This window comes from Chiloscyllium punctatum, chromosome 35, assembly GCF_047496795.1.
Source record: "Chiloscyllium punctatum isolate Juve2018m chromosome 35, sChiPun1.3, whole genome shotgun sequence".
In the NCBI taxonomy this organism is placed as follows: domain Eukaryota; kingdom Metazoa; phylum Chordata; class Chondrichthyes; order Orectolobiformes; family Hemiscylliidae; genus Chiloscyllium; species Chiloscyllium punctatum.
Window position 1 is genome coordinate 59,637,695 of NC_092773.1, and position 16,093 is coordinate 59,653,787.

Consider the following 16,093-nt stretch of genomic DNA (forward strand, 5'->3'; position numbering starts at 1 on the left):
CAGAGCTAGAACGAACAGAGGTGTTGTCTCTGGTTTGTTACCCGTGCCATGTGATAGAGAGTCGAGGAATAGGGAGAGGGAAAAGTTAAATGCGTGGCTACAGGGATGGTGCAGGAGGGAGGGATTCCGGTTTCTGGACAACTGGGGTTCTTTCTGGGGAAGGTGGGACCTCTATAAACAGGATGGTCTCCACCTGAACCTGAGGGGCACCAGCATCCTTGTGGGGAGGTTTGCTAGTGCTCTTTGGGAGGATTTAAACTAGCTCTGCAGGGGCATGGGAACCTGGACTGTAGCTTTAGGGTACAGGACCTGGAGTTTAGGAACAAGGCATCGATCTCGAAGGAGGTTGCCGGTAAACAGGAAGGTGGCTTGAAGTGTGTATACTTCAATGCCAGAAGTATAAGAAATAAGGGACGTGAACTTGCAGCGTGGGTTGGTACCTGGGACTTCGATGTTGTGGCCATTACAGAGAAGTGGGTAGAACAGGGACAGGAATGGCTGTTGCAGGTTCCAGGGTTTAAATGTTTTAGTGGGGTCAGAGGTGGGGGGTAAAAGAGGGGGAACTATGGCATTGCTTGTCAAGGATAGTATTACAGCGGTGGAAAGGACAATGGAGGAGGACTTGCCATCTGAGGTAGTTTGGGATGAGGTTAGTTTTAGAAAAGGTGAGGTCTCCCTGTTAGGAGTTTTCTACAGGCCTCCTAATACTCCGAGAGACGTAGAGGAAAGTATTGCAAGGATGATTCAGGAGAAGAGTGAAAGGAATAAGATGGTTGTTATGGGGTATTTAACTTCCCAGATATTGACTGGGAAAGCTACAGCTCAAGTTCGTTAGATGGGTCAGTGTTTGTCCAATTTGTGCAGGAGGGTTTCCTGACACAATATGTAGACAGGCCAACAAGAGGTGAGACCATACTGGATTTGGTTCTCGGTAATGCACCAGGCCAGGTGTTAGACTTGGAGGTTGGTGAGCACTTCGTGGACAGTGACCACAGCTCGGTTACTTTTACTCTAGTGATGGAGAGGGATAAGTGTGCACTGCAGGGCAGGAGTTACAGCTGGGGGCTGGGAAATTATGATGCGGTGAGGCATGACTTAGGATTTGTGGATTGGTAAAATAGGCTTCAACGGAAGGACACAAATGAGATGTGGAGCTTGATCAAGGAGCAGCTATTGGGTGTCCTTGATAAGTATGTACCAGTCAGGCAGGGAGGAAGGGGTCTTGTGAGGGAGTCGTGGTTTAATAAGGAATTGGAATCCCTTATAAAAGGGAAGAGCGCGGCCTATATAAAGATAAGGCATGAAGGTTCAGTTGGGGCGATTGAGAGTTATAAGGTAGCCAGGAAGGATCTGAAGGGAGATCTAAGAGCAGCGAGAAAAGGGACATGAAACGTCCTTGGTTGGTAGGATTAGGGAAAATCCTAAGGCTTTCTATAGTTATGTCAGGAATAAAAGGATGACGAGGGTAATTATCAGTCCAGTCAAGGATAGTAGTGGGAAATTGTGCTTGGATGCAGAGGAGATTGGAGAGACACTAAATCAATACTTTTCGTCAGTATTCACTCAGGAACAGGACGTTGTTGCTGATGTGAATATTGAGTCACAAGTGATTCGAATGGATGGCTTTGAGGTATGTAGGGAAGAGGTCCGGTGAATACTGGAAAGGGTGAAAATTGATAAGTCCCCTGGGCCTGATGGCATTTATCCTAGGATCCTCTGGGAAGCTCGGGAGGAGATAGCGGAGCAATTGGCCTTGATTTTTATGTCGTCGTTGTCTATAGGAATAGTGCCAGAGGACTGGAGGATAGCGAATGTGGTTCACTTGTTCAAGGAGGGGAGTAGGGACAGCCCTAGTAACTATAGGCCAGTGAGTCTCACTTCTGTTGTGGGCAAAGTGTTAGAGAGAATTGTAAGGGATAGGATTTATGAACATCTGAATAGGAATAATGTGATCAAGGATAGTCAGCATGGTTTTGTGAAGGGCAGGTCGTGCCTCACAAACCATATTGAGTTCTTTGAGAAGGTGACTAAGGAAGTGGACGAGGGTAAAGCAGTAGATGTGGTGTATATGGATTTTAGCAAGGCGTTCGATAAGGTACCCCATGGTTGGCTAGTGCAAAAATTACCGAGGTATGGAATTGAGGGTGCATTAGAGGTTTGGATTAGGAATTGGCTGGCTGGAAGGAGACAGAGAGTAGTAGTTGATGGTAAAGGTTCATCTTGGAGTGCAGTTACGAGCGGTGTTCTACAAGGATCTGTTTTGGGACCATTGCTGTTTGTCATTTTTATAAATGACCTGGAGGAGGGGCTTGAAGGCTGGGTGAGCAAGGTGCGGATGATACGAAAGTCGGGGGAGTGGTGGACAGCGAAGAAGGATTGTCAGGTTACAACGGGATATAGATAAGTTGCAGAGCTGGGCAGAAAGGTGGCAACTGGAGTTCAATGTAGCTAATTGTGAAGTCATTCACTTTGGTAGGAGTAACAAGAAGATGGATTACTGGGCTAATGGTCGGCTACTTGGTAGTCTGGATGAGCAGAGGGATATTAGTGTCCATGTACACAGATCTCTGAAAGTTGCCACCGAGGTAAAGAGTGCTGTGAAGAAGGCATATTGAGTACTGGGCTTTATTGGTAGAGGAATTGAGTTCCAGAGTCCTGAGGTCATGTTGCAGTTGAATAAGTCTCTGGTGCGCCCTTATCTGGAGTATTGTCTACAATTTTGGTCGCCATTCTATCGGAAGGATGTGGAGGCACTGGAACGGGTGCATAGGAGGTTTACCAGGATGTTGCCTGGCATGGTAGGAAGATCGTATGAGGAGAGGCTGAGGCACTTGGGGCTGTTCTCATTGGAGAAAAGAAGGTTGAGTGTCGATTTGATAGAGATGTGCAAGATGCTTCGGGGTTTGGATAGTGTTGGCAGTGAGAACCTTTTTCCGTGCATGGAGTCAGCTGTTACTAGGGGACACAGCTTTAAATTAAGGGGAGGTTGGTACAGCACAGATGTTCGGGGTAGATTCTTTACTCAGCGGGTTGTGAGTTCATGGAATGCCTTGCCAGTATCAGTGGTGGAACCTCCCTCTTTATAACCATTCAAGCGGGCATTGGATAAGCATATGGAGGTTATTGGGCTAGTGTAGGTTAGGTAGGCTTCTGTCGGCACAACATCGAGGGCCGAAGGGCCTGTACTGCGCTTTATTTTTCTATGTACTATGTTCTATGTCCTCAATGAGGATTTCCCCTCTGCATTTGCCGTGAAGAAATACATTTAGACTTGTCAACGTGGGAAAGTTCGTTGCCATTTCTTAGGTACAAACCTTAGCACAAGAGTGGAGGTGTTTCTTGTATTTAATGTGTTTCAATATGAAGATAGATGAACTTCCTGGTCCTGATCAGATATATCCAAAATATTGCAAGAGCACAAAAATACTTTTGGGGGAGGCCTCGCTGTTGATTTGCATCATTTGTACCCAAGGGTGACGTTCGAGAAGTCTGGTAACGTAGCGAATGTTGTGTCCTTATTAAAGGAACTTTGCAAAGGCAAGTCTGCATAACGTAGGCCAATAAACCTAACATCTATGGTAGGTAACTTACTTGGCAAGGTTCTGAGCGATAATACATACATGCATTTGGAAAGACAAGATTAGTTGGGAATAGTCTGCCTGACCTTATGTAGAGGAAATTATGCTTGACAAAATTAATAGGGAGTTTACCAGAAGGTTTGACAAGATTATGGTGATAGATGCAATATATATTGATTTCAGTAATGCCTTTGGATAGGGGTCCACATTGTCGGATTCTCTAGCAGGTTCGATTGCATGAAATCTCGGCGGAGACAGCAAATTGGACGCACAATTGAGTTGATGGTTGGAATCAGAGGGCAACATGGGAAGGATGCTTGACAGACTGGAGGTCTTTGACCAGTGGAGTCTCTCAGGAGGCCGTGAATAGGTCATTGCCGTTTGTTTTGTATATCAATGTTTTGGAGGAAAATGTCCTGGGCATGAAGAGAAAGTTTGGAATTGATACTCTCGGAGTAGGGGTTGTGTGCCGAGAAGAATATTGTCAGAAATTGCATCAGGACCTTAATAATCTGGGGAAGCAGGCCGAGAAATGTGAAATCGATTTTAGTAGTCACAAGTGTTAGGTCTTACATTTTATAAAGTCAAACCAAGGTAGAAGAATGACAAGAATGGTAGGGCCTTACGAAGTATAAAGCAATAAAGGAACCATGGTATTCAGGCGCACGCTTCATAGTTTCACATTTTCTTTGAACTGGAGCCAGTTCTGATATTCATTAAGACCATAACAGATCAGTCCATAGCCTCAGCTCCTACTACTTGGATTATCTCCAAAATCCTTAATTTCCCCACTGTGCAAAAACCCATCGAATCGAGTGTTCAGGCGATTAAATGAAATTGCCTTCACTTTTTCCCTTTGTCACAAATTTTTTGAAGTGGGGTCGCAGGTAGACAAGCGAGTGAAGAAGGGATTTGACCAATGGTCTTCAACACTCAGGGCATTGAGCATAGAAATATGGAAATGATGTTGCATTTGTAAAGACATGGATGAGACAGCACTTGTTGAACTGTGTTCAGTTCTGGTCACCTTGTTGTATCAACGATATCAACCAAGTGGAAACAGTGCAGAAGAAATTTACTCGGATTTCGCCAGGATTCAACGATCTTAGATGTAAGGAGGGAATGGAAAATCAGGACTTACATCTTTAGAGCGCAAAACATAATGAGGACTGGAATGGGGGATATCGTATACATGTGTATAAGGACATGAGAGGCGTGGATCGGGTGAATACACTCAGTTCGTTTCCTCGGGTTGGGTAATCAACGGCTCGAAGGCATCATTTTAAGGTTCAAGAGTATAATCAATATAAGAAAGCGAGTTGGATAACACAAAGGGTTGATTGAAAGTAGAATGCGCTGCCAAGGGAGATTGGTGAGGCCGGTACATCAACCAAATTTAAAAGGCACTTGAACAATTACGAGGATTAGAAATATTTAGAAGGATGTGGGCCAAGCGCTGAGAAATGGGGTCGGCGTTTGTGGACATTTTGTGCGGCATGGACTAGTTTGGGTCGAAATGCTTCTCTGTGTTCTGTAGAAATCCATTTATCAATGAGTCTCCGACTCTACGAGAAGGTATGCAAGGTCACAGCTTAACCGAAAGTGAAAACACTAGTAGATAAGATGGTAAAACAAGCAGACTGCGTACTCGCAATCATCGGTCAGACGGGTGATTGAAGTATTTAACAAGTCATATTGCAAGTTTGTTAGATTTAACTTCACCATATTTGAAGAATTGTGAGCAGTTCTTACATTCAGAATGTTGGAAGAATGTGAAGGTTTTGGAGAGGCTGTAAATGGAGTTGATGGAATATAGACTTGATTGGAGTGCACTGGTTACACAGAGAGCATGGGCAAACTTGGATTGCTTTTGTTAGAGCATCGGAATCTGAAGAAGCATAGAAGCATATGACAATACGCAAGCTACTGGCGGCATGGTTAGATAGATCCTTTCTAGCAGTTTGCAAAAACCTAAACCTATGCTTTTACTGTGAGATGGGAATATTTTAAGGGAGATCTGACGAGAAAAAAATCATTTCTCAAAGGGCGTGGTAGATGTTTGTGATGCAATGCCAGAAGATGGGGTAGAATCACATAGATCAGCAAAACTGATAGGTTATTTAGGTAGAATCACAGCTGTTTGAGACTAGAGGAATATGTACGACATGCAGGCTTCCAGAGGATTTGTTAACAATTACGTTGTGGATGACTCATACATAATGGGTCGAAGGACCCATTCATCTGTTGCACTCTTCCATGATTTATGATGGAGTAAGGATGTACATTTATTATGGTGATTCAAGTTGCTTCCAAATGTATTTGCTTGGATTCAGGATCATGAAAATGTTAATACAATGAAATTGTGTTTTTGTCAAAGGAGACATTATTGGCTGTGCTTGAAACGGATTTTCGGAGAATAAGAAATGTTGTATACAATGTCTTTTTTTTTCAAATTAAACGTACGTATGGTTCACTTTCACGAGGGACACTGGCTGACACTTCAGTTCGGATCACTATTAATGACACAGTGCTGCAAGTAAAGGATGGTTTTGCCAGATATTTGGTAGCAGGAATATAATGAGATGAGTGCAATGTGAAGCAGGTGATCACTGGAAGTGTATTTTTTAAGTTCATGGATCACTTATTCCAGAAAAGATTCTTGAAAGACACATCTATTGTGGAGGCGTTGTATTATCCAGAGATTTTCCTTCGACTTTGCCCCTGCTGGGCATGTCGTCATTCGTGTCTTCAGCCCGATGGGAGCCCTTGTTTTATCCTTCCCTTTTTTCAACAAGTTTCCTCTTGACAATGCATTCAGCAAATATTGTACGGTCTCAAATATTTGCCTTTTCTGAAGTGTCAACACAGGTCATAGAGTATAAAGATGTACAACACTGAAGCAAACGCTTCTGTCGAACTTGTCCATGTCGACCAGATATTCCATACCAATTTAGTCCCACGTGTCAATACCTGAGCTTTATCCGGCTAAGCTCTTGCTATTCATAAACCTATCCAGATGCTTTTTATATGTTGCAATTGCACGTGCCTCCACCGCTGCCATTGGCAACTTATTCCATCCATGTGCCACACTCTGGGTAAAAGAATGTTGCCCCTAAGTTCCCTTATAATATCCTTGCCCTCTCACACTAAGCTTATGCCCTCGAGTTGTGTACTCCATTACTCAAGGGATAAGACTTTTTCTATGTCTCCTATCTGTTCTCCTCATGACTTGATAAACCTTTATAAGGTCACACCTCAGCCTCTGTCACTCCAGGGAAAATAGCCCTTCGACCCTTCAACCACTCCCTGTAACTCAAATCCTCCCCCAGGCAACATTCTTGCAAATCTTTTCTGAACTCACAAGTTTCCCATCATCTTTCCGGGAGGAATGAGACTAGTTGAGTGTCATCTCCATGTCTTTCTTTATCTACTTCATTGCTGAGACGTAATGTGCAGTTTCAACACGTTTATTGCTTTGCCAGCGATTCGATATCATTGATGACAAGCATTCTATTCAACATTTTGTAATATAAACTGTGAAATGTATACCAAGCAATGCATGCTATTTTTGAAACATGAACAATTCAGCAAATTTTGTTGAAATCAGTGTTTCTGCCATTTCCATTAAGCTACTTTCAGATTTTCCGTGTTTCTGAGATAATGAAGGCAATGTCTGTCTTTCTCATTGTGATGATTGCACATAACCATGCAGCCATCAGAAGGAAAATAACCCTTTGTATCACTGAGTCTGCATCAGCAAAAGTACGGTTATTATTTCGATTTCCGCTTGCCGGCATACTGTGCATAGACTTGATTGTTTTGACATTTAAGATGCTTACTCAAATAAATTGTCGGAAAAAAGATTGGGGTTACCTGCTTCCACTACCGAAACATGAAATACATTCCCATCCAGTCCACCATCTCGATGTAAAATAAAACAATTCCCCTCCTCTTCTTGCGTGGTTCTTTTAAATATTTGCACACAATCGAAAGAATTTCACTTTTGCTTACTTTAGATCATGAACGATATTCATCCTGTATGTCTCAAGCATAACGGTTTGTCCATAGTTCCACGTATTTGATTTGTCTTGAGCTTAGTGAAGAAGTTTGCGTCGAAGTACACTTCAGAGTATTGAGCAGTCTTCTGATGTCAGTGAATGAGAACAGCTTCACAGGCACATGTTCTTGAGAAAGGAAAAGTATTGAAAACATAACGTACCACATGGCTGTCTTAATTTACCAGTTTATGAATCTAATCAATCTTTCTATCCTGTTGAGGTCATCAATGCTTCAATCAATTAGTGGGCGGCACGGTGGAACAGTGGTTAGCACTGCTGCCTCAAAGTGCTAGAGACACGGATTCAATTCCCGCCTCAGGCGACTCTCTGTGTGGAGTTTGCACATTCTCCCCGTGTCTGTGTGGGTTTCCTCCGGATGCTCCGGTTTCCTCCCACACTCCAAAGATGTACAGGTCAGGTGAATTTGCCATGCTAAATTGCCCGTAGTGTTAGGTAAGGGGTAGATGTAGGGGTATGGGTGGGTTGCGCTTTGGCGGGGCGGTGTGGACTTGTTGGGCCAAAGGGCCTCTTTCCACCCTGTCAGTAATCTAACCTAATGCGTCTGCTCTTTGTCAATACCAATGGATATGACAATAACCTGCTCAGAGTTTCTCACAGACATTTGTTGCATTACATATTATTCCAGAAAGTCCCGTTTAGATTTCCTCCCAATGCTCTTTATATTTCATTAAATAGGGAGAATTACATGGTTGCTCAGTTTACCTGAAGCTAATGGATAAACAAATTATTTCGTGACAAAGTCTCCTCTAACAATACAATAACAATTTATTGGCGTTTCAAATTAGTTATTATGCGTAGTGTTATGAAGGTGGATGTATACACTGTATCTTTAAGAGAAAGGGGAAGCTGGCATTGATGTGGAGAGTCACAGAACGTGTTCAAAATATTAAAACTGTAACATTTATTGGTGAAAAAAATAGCTGGAACTGTGTTACTATGTCAGACGGCAAATTCGAATTCAGCCAATTAGTTTAACTTTTGCCCAAAGATACCAACATCCAATCGCAATTCAAAATTACTCTTTAGAATGACATAAAATCAATGCGATGGGCTGACGTATTGGGTGTATAAAATAAAGGAATTAGAATAGTAAGCCAGGGTGGCAAAGAGCACAAACAATTATATAGCTTGCAGATTTGCTCTCTGAAAGTTACCATTTCACACGAAATTTGTAGAAAAGAAAAGAATACTTACAGAGCAAGATTGCAAGTAGATTAACTCCAAACCGATCATAGTACGTGTATTTACGCCCTCATGGAACTTTGTGAAAGGAGGAGTATCATCACGCCCTTTATAAAAATTAACCATTCAACGTCCAAAGATGGACTCCTTTTAAAAGCCCTTATCCTTAAGTTCTTAGTATACTAAAACCCACACACACGTTACATTTAAATAATCGTGCAAGCATGAACTGGTGTATTTTGTTTCAGTCTGCATCGCTACTGTCACCAAAAGCAACTTTTCCTCATTCAACTCTCGACAATACTTCGGAAATCACGGTTCTCCCGTCCTGTTGCGTACACCACTTTCAGATTAAATAACTGAATCATCAAGTTCCATCGAAACAGTCTGGCATTTTTGTCCTTGCATTTTTTTTCCAAAAACTTCAATTAATTATGGCCAATGTCTGTGACAGATACGTACTGAAAACATAAAGATTGAAGTGGTGTAATACCAACAGCATGATCAAACTGTCGAATATTTCTGCTGATTAATGTCCATTTTTTCTGGATAAATACCCAATAGGTCTTTCTATCTTCTCTTCATCTTCGTGTAAGAGTACAGAACCGATACTCATATCACTTGCATTGATAGTCACGTGCAAAGGCTTTGCGTAATTAGGTGTGGCTGATACTGGGGAAGGAGGTAACACAACTTATACGCTACCAAATGACTTTGACATTGTGATGTACAATGAAATATCTCCCTTTTTTATCAATTCACAGAGTGGAGCAGGCATATTGCCAAGATTTGGTGCGGACATTTGATGAAATGCAGTCAGTCGCAGGAATTGGTTTAAATCTCTTTTTGTGCATGTTATGGGAAACTCCCCAGGTACCTTTGTTTTTGCATTCACTGGGACAACTTGTCCGTGTACAATAACAAGAAGTTGACTTGCCTTTGGCAAATTAACATTTCAGCACGTTTATCCCCAATCCTACCTTCTGAAGTTCATCGTACAAGTCCCTAAATGTTTAATATGTTCCTTCCATGTGTTAACTAAAAATGACAAGGTCGAAATATACATGACACAAAATTGTGTAATCCAGAAATGACCTTATTGCTTAATCTCTGCAATGTCGTCAGTGCGTGTTTTTTTTTCAAACCAAATGGCATGATTTTAAACAAACACGGTCCATTTGATGTTACAAAACCAAAATTATTTTTGAACGTTCAGACAAAAGTACCTGCCAGTATCCTCTGAGAAAGTCCAATTTAGTAATATATCTTGCTTCTCCGACCTCATCGACACAGTCTTACAAACTGCAAATGGGACGTGCAGCAGTATTTGTGACGGCATTAAACTTGAGAAATCATACTTGGGTGCCATTTGCCTTTGGTGCCATGACAATGACTAAGCTCTAGTCAGTGTAACGAATTTCGATGATGTAACCTTTGAGCATGCATTCAATCTCCTTTTGAAGTTGTGCCAATGTTCGTGTGTTATGCTTAAATGGATGTTGATTACGTCGAACAGCATCTTCACGATAATATAATTAATTTACTACGTCCCAGTTTATTTCCAAACGTGTCCCAAAATGAAAATACTAACTCTTTCAGGTCATTTTGATTTTCCACTACCAGATAAAACAATAATGTATTCAAAATTTTGACAGCTTCCTCATTATGCAGGTTAATTTGATGTAAGTCCCATTCAGACTCCTCTGTCCTCGGTTCTTCACTCTGTGGTGTAATAAATAATGCAGTCTCCTTTTGCCTTCGTTCCCTGTCAAAATACCTTTTGAGCATATTTACATGACACATTCTCAGATTTCTTTCTGTCTGGAGACCATATTGAAATAGTACACCGCACTCAATTTCCTTTTGACTTGATAAGGCCAGTAAGCCTTGATTTTAAAGGGTCACTTATCACGGGACATAACACTAACACCTTATCTCTCAATCAAGATTGCGAGTTTTCGATTTCTTGTTTTTTTCCTGTTTCATTGTGTGCTGTGATAAATGTTAATGCTGTCAGGCCAACTGTGCCGCTCTATGTCGTCGTTGCCAAAAATGCAATTCATCGTCTAAATATGTGCTTTATCAATACTGATGACCAATTTTACATTAATCAATTTTGGTGGTCCTCTTACTCGCTGTGTGAAATTTGTTTCTCACATCACATTTAATTCTGTTTTTATTTATTTGATTTCTCCACTGTTATTGTCAACATTATTTTTCAGAATGGAAACAATCTATTACTCTCTTTTCTGTCCGGAACTTGCATGACATTGAAAACTTTTTTCAAAAATGTTTTTTCAGCCTTCTCCAATAGAACTTCATGGCTAAAATGTCTTATTGCTGGAGCCTGTCATGGCTAGGTGGTTTCTCCTAACCTGCTGGAGTATCGTTTTTCATTTTTTCCCACGCATTCTCAATTAAATATGGAAGCAGTCTCGGAGTCCATCCTGATTTCTCATTATCTTCATTCTGATTAATAAAATCAAATATGTGTTGGCAGAATTAAGGCAGTGTTTCCAATCCTTGTTCCAATCTGCATTCCGACACCATCAGTCTCTCTTGAAATTCACACATTCCGCCACGACTGCGAACCCATGGCCTGCTTCTTGAACAAAACCTGCCGCTGACTCTATCTCAGAGCAAAGACAAAACCGTCTGATTTGAAATATCTGGAAGATGCCGGGTAATTTCTCGCCTCACACTATAAATATGCATCGGCCCAGTCCATTCGGCTGCAGCCCGTGGTTTGTATCGCCCTCGCCGGTAGACTCCAGCGCAACCACTTCACACCACTCTCTGCTGGGCCGATGATTGACAGCAGCGACTGAACAGCAAGTTTCGGGGGCAGGGTGGCTTGTCTTCCAATCACGGAATGAGGGGGAAGAGGGGCTGAGCCGATTGGCAGTGCAGGCCACTGAGTGAGAGAGTTCGATCTGTGCTCAATTCAACAAGATGGACTGGAAAGGAGCAACCCATCTCAAAGACAGTTTCTCTCCACAAGAAAGATGGGGGATCCCATCACAATTCGTGCAACAGATAAAGCTAAAGTATTGCCAAGAATCTTCAGGCAGAAATGCAAACTGATATAAATCTGTACGATTCGATATCAGTCCCCTCTGAAGCTCTCCAGTATCGACGAATCGGAAGAGCAGGCAGTCATTTGGCCCTTTGAGCTTGGCCTGCTGTTCAGTATTAAGATGAATGTTCAGAATATTCAGTGCCCTGCTATCGTTTTCACAACACCGAACCTGGTCAAACATTCGGATTGACGCACATTCTTTAAAACTGGTCTTGGGAACGTCAAGTCCACAAAAACAGGACAAATCAACCCCACCGATTATTCTACGAATGTTGATGAACTTTCCATTATTAGCAAAGTAATGCAAGGCAGTAACTACAGTGCAACCAGGTCGTACTCAATAGTCAATAAGCAGATCAATGATACCGTGCATTCAATCTGAACCATTCCATTTTATTTTTGTCGTAAGTACACAGATTTCGTTTTACCAGGATGCTGTCTGATTTAAAGTGGAGCACGTGAGGGGAATGTCTGATTGGCTTGAGACTGTCTTCGTTCGATAGAGGACGATTAAGAGGTGACTTAATAGACGCAGACAAGATGATCAGAGGAGGAGATGAAGAGGACAGTGGGAGCCCATTACTTCGGGTGGTGATGGCTAACTCGAGGGGACAAAGCATTGAACTGAGGGGAGACAGATATTGGGCAGATTTCAGAGGTAGCTTCTTTACTCAGACCGTAGTAAGGTTATGAACAATTTTCGTGCAAAAGTACCAAACTTCAATTTTAGGGCGAGGGTCTGGTGCTGGAAAAGTAAAGCAGGTCAGGTATCATCCAAGGAGCCGTAGAATCGACGTTTCGGGAAAAAGGTCTTCTGCAGGACAGTCCTGATGAATTCTGCCTGATCCGCTATGCTTTTCAAGCACACCACACTGGACTCCAATCTCTAGTATCTGCAGTACTCGCTTTTGCCCTCTTCAAACTTCAGGGCATTTAAATGGTCATTTGATAAATAGATGGATGGCATTGGAACAGTGTTGTTGAGATGGGCTTAAGGTTGCTTTCAGAATTCGGTGCCACTTCGATGGCCAAAGGGCCTGTACTGTGCTGTATTGTTCAATATTCGATGTTCTGTTTTCTGTGTTCTATGTTATATGTTCCATGCTCTAACTTTAGCAGAAACAGGCCCCCAACGTGTATCATTCGATCATGAATTTAAAAAAAAGAATTTCATCTCTTGACGGAGCTTCACAGGAGATTGGATTTGAAACCAAATCGTATGGCCGAGATTGAGGGACATTATGAAGTATGTGCATATTCACAGTGAACTCCAGTCGCTGTCATTACTCATGAACTTGCTGTTGCTTCAGAATTTTGGATACTGGAGCGAACCCCTCCCGCACTGAGTGCAAGTGTACGGCCTGTCCCCAGTGTGAAGTCACTGTGCATTTGAGATGAACATTCGAACTCACTCCCACAGTGATAAAAGCCGAACGGTCTGTCATAAGTGTAAACATGTTGACGGGACATCAGAGCTCCAGAGCATTTTCAGCACTTGGGACAGTCCGGACAATTTTCAGGTCCGTCCTTTGTGTGAATTCGCTGTTGCTTGAGCAGGGTGGATTTCCGATGAAATGTTTTCCCACATTCTGAATGGGTCAATGGTCCCTCCCAATAGGGATCTGCTGACCTTCAATGAGATCAGATGATTGTTTGAACAAATTTACTCAATGAGAGAGACTGAATAATATGTCATCACTGTGTGCATGTCGATGGGATATCAGTGACTCAGAGATTTTAAAGCATTTCCCATCTTCTGGACAATTAAGTGGTTTGTCATCTGTGTGAACTTGCTACTGATTTCGCAGGGTGGTTGATGGTGTGAATGCTTTCCTACAGTCGGAACAGAAGAATGACCTCTCACCACCGTGACTATATTTATGTTGTGAAAGGGCAGATGTTCTGTTAAAGCCTTGTCCACACGGACAGCACGTTTACGGTTTCTCCCCGCTGTGAATGATGCTTTTCCCTTCCATTTTCAAAATCCAATGATATTCAGGCTATAAAAAATTGTATCTGCGTCAGATACAGAATTGATGTTTGATTTTAAGACTCCTCACTGCAAATCTTCCTCCCCTTTTAAATTCGTTGAAAATATTTTTAAAAAGGGACAGGTGGGAGCCCAGTAAAAGAAGAAAACAAGATAAGTGGAGGTGAAGAATGGGCAATTCAACCGATAGAGTCAACTGTCTCCATTCAATGAGATCAGTGTTGATGTGATAATCGTCAGCTTGACTTTGCTGCCTTATTCCCTTAGCCTTGATTCCCTTACTAATTAAAAATCTGTTTCTCTCAGCCTTAGATACACTGATCAGCCAATCACAAAAGCACACTGAGGAAAATAATTCCACAGATTCAGCACCCTGAGAGATGGAATTCCTCCACATCTCTATCTTAAATATGTGACTCCTTTCTCTGAAATAATGTCCTCTGGTCCAAGACTCGTAGACAAGTAGAAACAATAGCTCTGAATCTATCCCGCCAAACCGCTCACATTTTTTTACCTATCAGTAACGTCTTGTCTCATTTTTCTAAATATCGATAATATCAGAAGCAGTCTGGAAAATCAAATCCCTCGACAAAAATCAATTCATGTCCGCCATCACTCCTGTGAATGTTTTCTGGACTGCCTTTCTTGAAGTAAGGCAATGTGCATCTTGTGTTGTTTTAGCAAAACTTCCATAGTTTCCCGGCATTTTCTTTGCGAAAAGATAGACATATCATTTAACTTCCTTATTACCATCAGAACGTGGATGCAATCTTTTCAGCTTTCAACAGAAGGCTCCACGATTCTCTCTGTGCTGCAGATTTCTGCATGTATTCCCCACTTAATTAATATTCACCTCTTCGAATCGTCCTGCGAAAATACATAAACCTCAATTTTTCCCACACCATATTCTGTCCGCTATGTTTTTTTTGCCACTTGCTTAGTTGTCTATTCCCCTCTGTAATTTGTTGTCCCATCCTCACTAGCTCCCTCCCTGTCCGTTTAGTGTTCTGTAGACTTCATTACAGTGCATTCGTTTCGATTGTACAGGTGACTTGGAAGAAGTGCAAAGAGAATTGGTGGATAGTATTTATTTTAAATAGTTGTAGCTTCAATATTGATGAACGTAGGTTTCTACATGTAACTATTCGCGATCATAAAGATGCTCTTTTAGTCTCAACTCAGTGTCTTCAATTCATTACCAAAGTCTTGATCAATATCCTTGGCTGACGTTTCTCCTCAGCAGTGTTATCTCAAGGGTTCTTCCTTTTTGAATTAATCTCACATGCAATACCATGCAGAAACAATGTTTGAATCCACCATATTTTGTCTATTGGTTTCACCAAAATTTATCTTGCTGCTAACTCCATAAGGTGTCAGCTATGGTTTCCTCTTCACAAAATCATGCTGATTCTGGTTGATTTGATAATGTATATCTAATCGCTCTGTTGCTTCCATTTTTACAACAGAGTTTAATTTTCCCAATCACAGAGCAGTTTGTAAAATGCAGCTGAAAGTATCTGCTAGTCTCTCAAGCTGCACACAGAACAGGTGAGTAGGAAGCTACGATATTTATTTGTGAAATCCCCCAACTGATCAACAAATGTCCTTGTGACTGGCTACCGGTGTGGTCAAAAAGACTCTGGGCTCCATGGGATGGCGGGGAGGTGAGGAGCTGATTACGAAAGCTGGCTGAAAGTAGGAGATGGTGACTGAGAGGGGTTTCATTGAGCTGCATCTCAACAAGAAATTTCTTGAACCCCCAAACCAGCCACTTTCACGACTACAAAATTCCCTCGTAGCAGGTTTATGTCAGTACCAACAATAAGAAAATAAGACAGAAGCAGAAATCAGGCCATTCACCTTACCGACACTCGTCCAGCATTCAATGATAGCTGATAAGTTTCTCAGCATTCTCCCTGTAACCCTTAATCTCCTTGACAGTCCAGGACCTCTCCATCTCGGTCTTTAATACTCTGTGGCAATGAATTCCATACATTCACCATTCTCTGGCTTAAGAAGTTTGTCCTTATCTTCGTGCTGTAAGGTCTTCCCTTTACTCTCAGATTGTGCCCTCATGTCCACGTCTGTTTTCGCAATGGAAACATCTTCTCAACATCTGCTCGGTCCAGACGATTCAGCATTATGTCTGTTTCAGTTGGATCCCCCCTTATTCCTCTAAACTGAA